Below are 6,269 nucleotides of genomic sequence, written 5' to 3' on the forward strand. Positions count from 1 at the left end.
CAACTGCACTGACTGGAGTGTTTTTGAAGCTGTGCCACTGATCCAGAAGAGCTCACAGAGACTTGAACTTCATACACCAGTTTCTATGAGGATATGTACATCCCTACCAGGACTCATTTACCTTACAACAATGACATTACAACCAAACTTACAACTTACAACAAAAAAACTCAGACAGCTTCGTCAGGCCAAAGAAGATGCCTACAGGAGATCAGAGTGCCTAAGAGAAACTACTCTGAAAATCTGAGAAACCAGTTTTCAGCCAATGACCCTGCATCAGTATAGAAAAGACTAAAAGACATCACCAATTAAGTAGGGTTGGGTATCGTTTAAATTTTATTGATTCTGATTCCGTTTCCGATTCTGCTTATCAATTCCAATTCTTATGGATTCCTAATTCTGATTCCAGTATGGTAAAAAAAATCCATTAAAAAGTTTCTAGTCAAACATTTAGACATTAGATTGATGGTTTTATGGAAATGCACGTGTCTTTGAAACTGGTTCTAAAATGGAACCGTTTCTCGATACCCAACCCTACAATTGAGGCACTATCCCCCCAGAACTGTGAACAGAATAATTCACTTTGTCAGAAATGAAGTGAACAGGGTAGTCATCACATGGACTTTTAGTAAGTTTTAAAAAGTACAATTACTAACTTAACAGTGACAAAAAAAAGTATTTTTCTTGAATTGTCTTGTACTGCCTAATTGTTTTGCTGTTTAAATTTGAAAGCTGACAATAGGTCAGTTTTTGACAGTTTCCATTGTCACAACTTAGCCCATAAAGCATGACATTATGGGGTAACAAAAAGGTCAGAATGTTAAATCAACCATATCTTTTTTCTTGGTCAATAATGTAAATCATTTCAATTCAAACACAAAAGATGAAAATGTCCTTAACACAAGTTTTTTTTAGTTTATGTAATAGAAATGATTTGTATATTTTACAAATAAAAGTAATTTATCTCTGACAATGTCAGGTGTAGCCATCGATCACTGCCGTGAGTTTCTGTTTGTTTTTCATACTTCATCAAATGATAACAAGAGTTAGCATTCAAGTTAACGTATATGTTAAATTATTTTTAACTATATATTTTTCCCCAAAGTAATTAGCGCATTTATTTTAATTTTTTCCCCTTAGGATTTGTGTATGTACATCTCCACTTACTTTATACACAGCCTTTCAAATCAGCAAATGCAAATCAGCATATTAGAATAATTTCTGAAATAACATATGACAGTGAAAACTGGAGTATTGATGCTGAAAATTCATCTTTGCTGTCTGGAAAGCTCTAGCATCATTTGTTTGCAGCTGTCACTTGGTTTCATATTTTGTAATCTATTCTGATCCCTCTTATTTGCATGTTGCATGTTCAGTGTCATGCTAAACATATACTGTACAATGCAGTGACAGCTGTAAAGTCAGTCTACAAAACATCAACAGAGACTTGTGTTCACTTGAATAATCTGTGAATTCGTTCTACAGGTGAGTTTTTTTTTTTGCTGTTACACTCTTAAAAATAAAGGTGCTTCACGAAGCCATAGAGGAACCTTTTTTGTCTAAATGGTTCCATAAAGGACTTTTAAAATCTGAAGAACCTTTCTGTTTCACAAAAGGTTCTTTGTGGTGAAAGAAGGTTCTTCAGATTATAAAAAGGTAAGAAAGAGATGATTCTTTAAAGAACCTTTGACTGAATGGTTCTTTGTGGAACCTAATGGCATTGCGGCGAAGAACCTTTTGAAGCACCTTTATTTTTAAGACTTTACTGTCTGTTTTTGCTTTTGTTTAATCTTTTATCATTTTGGCTGTTAATGGCTGATATTATTGGTTTATCATTGTTCTGGAGAGCTGAGACCTGTTTCTGTTCCCTTTTTGGAAATGAATAGAGATACTTGAATTGAGAAGATGGCTGGATTTGAGAACATCACCTAATGACTTTCACATGGACGTTTTCTGGGTTTGTGTGCTGTGCTTTAATATTCCTTTACTTTTTAAATCAAATTTATATGCATAAACATTGTTTGGTTTCACTGAAATTACAATAAAGCTTCTATTGACTCTAATTTATTGTTTGTTAGCTCAAAATCTCACACTCTTACTACATGCATGTGATTTTCTCCTCTTAGACAATGTCACCTGATCATTTTTGATATTCACTGCCATTCGAAAGTTTGGCATCAGCAAGATTTTTTTTAAATAAGTTTCTTACGCACATCAAAGCTAATTAATATTATGAAATAATATTACAAAGTCAAATGATTTTCTTTCTATTTTAATAAACGTTAAAATCTAATTTATTCCTGTGATCAGTGCTGAATTTTCAGTATAATTACTCTTTAGTGTCACAGAACCCTTCAGAAATCATTCTAGTATGCTGATTTATTTTCATTAATTATTATTATTATTATTATTATTATTATTATTATTATTATTATTATTATTATTATTATTATTATTATTTGGAACCTCTGATACATTTTTTCTGGATTCCTTGAATAAAATTTTAAAAAGAATAGCATTTATTTAAAATAAAAATCTTTTCTAACAATAAACACTACTGTTTAAAAGTTTGGGGTCAGACAATTTGTATTCTTTCATTTTTTAAAAAGAAATTAATCCTTTTATTCAGCAAGTTAAATTGATAAAAACTGATAGCAGAGACTTATTTTGTTTAAAAAATATTTTTTGAATAAATGCTGTTCTTTTTAAAGGGGTTATCGGATGCCCATTTTCCACAAGTTGATATAATTCTTTAGGGTCTTAATGAGAAGTCTATTACATACTTTGGTTAAAATTTCTCAGTGGTATTGTAAAAAACAGTCTTTTTACCTTGTCAAAATCAGCTCTTTTTAGAGCGAGCCATTCTGTTGCGTGTTCCTTTAAATGCTAATGAGCTCTGCTCGCCCCTCCCCTCTCTGCCTAGGATGATGAGCCGTGATGTTTACTTTAGCTGCATTTAGCTGCGAAACTTGCTAGATAGAACATTATTAGAAAAGGTCATTTGAAAAGATGCATAAAAAACCCTTATACTCACTTCTGCTTTGGGTGAAGCAGCATCACGAATGATTCGCACGAACACAGACGCATATGTAGTTCGGAATCAGCGCTTTCCTTTCAAAAACTAAAGTAATGTTAATCCTCTGCATCTTCAGCGGCTCAGATGTCGGGAGTAAATGAACTGTCCTAGGTTTTTACCTCAATCAGGAAATAAACACTGTGGTAAAATTCTCTGGACTCTCTAGGTCAATAATTATAAAAATAATTTTGAAATGTACCCTTTGGGAAGCTATAATGGGGTCATTTAGAAAAGGGGCCTGTCCAGTTTTACCCAAAAGCCTGAAGGGAACAGGCCGCGAGTGGTTCTAAACAAGCATGCAAAGTTTTAAGGAGATTGGACCACATTTGGCGTTATAACATAGCAGTCATAAAAGTAAGTGATAAATTATCTGAATTTGCCAAAAACACCTTCAAATCATTGATTTAGGTGGTTCCAGGCTTGCTAAATAATGTCTTTTTTCATATGTGCTTAAATTCCTTAAAATGCTTGAACCCTGGTAATCACTGCTTGCATCTATATTTGAATTTACATTTGTATTATTGATTTCAAGTTTGTTGAATAAAACTTTTCTTTCTTTGCATTGCCTTTGTGTCATTGTTGTGGTGGTCGAAAGAACAAATGTGTGTGATTATGAAAAAGACGTCAAGTTTTTGACGTCAGTTTGATTTGCATTTTTGACACCAGTGTTTGATGCCAATTTGATGTGTTTTCAACATTAAGGTGCCTGCCGGGTGTTAGAAGTTACAGTCTGCATAACCTGATTACTGAAGAACGGCTGGAAATTGACTTGTCAAGGTAATAGACTCTCCTTAAAACAGCTTTATATTAAAGTCATTTTTATTTTGAAATGAAATATTAAATGACATGATCAAAGTCTTCAGTCATATTACATACTATACTAGTATTTGCACAGATTTTAGGCTCGTTAGCATTACTTTGGGATTGAACAGACCACACAACAATCTATAAATCTTTCTCTATATGTGTGGGGCAAATAAATATTAATGAACATTTCTCCACAGATACTAGATAAAAGACTGTATTTAGATAGAAGTACAGCCATGAACTGCTCTTCTGGGGATCCCTCATGTGCAGCATTCCCATTAACAAACCTCACAGCATATGAAGACACACCAGTCACCACTCTCACTGTTTGTGTGTTGATGTTCAACCTTCTCTTTGGTGTTCCTACACACTCCTATGTTATATGGCTCATCATCGCAGGAACAGGAAATGGAGTTGCATCAGAGTTCATCAACCTCAATATCTCTGTTTGTGAGATCATTTTCTCCGTGTATACTTTGCTTTTTTTGATTTATTCTGTTAGCCCAAGTCTGCAAGAATCAGCGCTCTTGTTTGTAATCAAGTTTTTAACTGGAAAAATCATCACCACTCGACCTCTGTTTCAGTGTCTGATCTGTGTTGAGCGTTACCTGGCAGTGGTTCATCCTGTAACCTTTCTGAAGTTCAAACCTCTTAGATATAAAGTGATCTGTTGCACTGCTGTCTGGATATTAGGACTTGTGTCCTGTGTTATTTGCCGGATCATAGTGTTACAAATGCCTTTTATGTGGTTTTCATTCCTGCAGTTCCTATTGTTTCTCTCCATCCAGTTGTTTTGTCTTGTGGCTGTTCTCAGAGCTCTGAAGCAGTCAGGACCAGGAGAGAGAGGCACAGAGAGAGATGAGGAAAATCCAGTGAAGAGGAGAGCATTTAAGATCATTGTAATATTGACGGTTACTATGCTAATCATAGTTGTTCCTTTTACTATCTCAAGATTCCTCAATATTCTGCTGCAAAAAGAAGTCAACGAAGTGAGCTTGATTAGCTTGTATTGTTTTGTGCTGGGCGGTTTTGTACCTGCTCTTCTTTATCTATGGCGAGTTGGGAAACTGTCTTTCTTTAAACCTCCATAACACCTCTCACTAACATTAAAGTCTTAAGAAGATTACATTTTTGATGTTTTATGGTTCTTTTTGTGCTTAAAAATCATCATAAGCTGTTCCTGAGTTAGATATATATATTTGAGATAATTTATCTTATTTTCTGCATGCAACAATGGTGTAAATTTAGTTAAAATATTGTATTTGTGTCTAGAAAAAATATCCTAAAAAAACTCCCCTGAGATGAGGGAAAGTGTGAAAATACAAAAATCTGTAACAAACGTAACTGTATTTTAAGTAGTGTCAATGATTTGTATGTTTTCAAAATAAAAGCATTTATAAGTGTCAAACAATGTTAAATGTATCAAATAGCAATTGTTAGCATGTGTCTTACATCAAATTTGTAAATGCATGTAAATCTTATGTATTCAAAAATTAAACTAAATCAAATTAATATGCTGTATTTTCTATGTAAATAGAACATTTTATAAGCAAATGTTTCAAATGTTTACTCAGACAGCTATCTGAACATCACTGGAAATATTTGAAATATTTATATCTCAGTTGCTTTAGGTGAATGGTGTCATGCAAATATATCCTAGTAACAGCTGTGAAGTCAGTAAAAAAAAAACAAAAAACGGTCTAAATACATAAAGAAACTAGGCATTCACTTTTTAGGTGACAAACTAATTTGAATTTAAGGGTGTGTTCACACATGTCATGTTTGGTTTGATTAAAACAAACTCTGGTGCTATTGCGGTTAATTTGAGTAATTAAATAAAGCGCACCAAACAAGCAGACAGAGGCTGCTAAAAAGATGGGTTTTGGTCCACTTCCAAACGAACTCCGCTGTGGTTCGAGTTAGTGTTAATTTCGTCAGACGAGACGAGACGAAATATGTTCGTCAACGACCTTTTTTTTCATGACTAAGACGAGACGATGACAAGACTGCACCACTGTCAAAAAACGCTGACTTAGACTAAATTAACATGCATTATTGTTGACGAAAAAAGACGAGACGAAAATGTTTTGCATAAAATAAAAACTAAGATAAAATCTCTCTTCATTTTCGTCTACAATCGTCTCTGCTTTTTCATCAGCTGTTACGGCTTTAAAATATTCAAACTGCGCTTTGGCGCGCTGGCTGGCGCTGAGCCAGAGACGGACGAGCTCTGCTCTTGTCATATAATCACAACTATGCAGTGTTTTTAACCACATAACGCTTATTTTAGGTTTCAGACATTTAAATACACATAAGTACTAGTAAAAGGAGACATTTAGAGTTTGTAAAATACACACATAGGTCTATGGAAGCAGCAAATAACAAT

This window comes from Garra rufa, chromosome 19, assembly GCF_049309525.1.
Source record: "Garra rufa chromosome 19, GarRuf1.0, whole genome shotgun sequence".
NCBI classification, from domain to species: domain Eukaryota; kingdom Metazoa; phylum Chordata; class Actinopteri; order Cypriniformes; family Cyprinidae; genus Garra; species Garra rufa.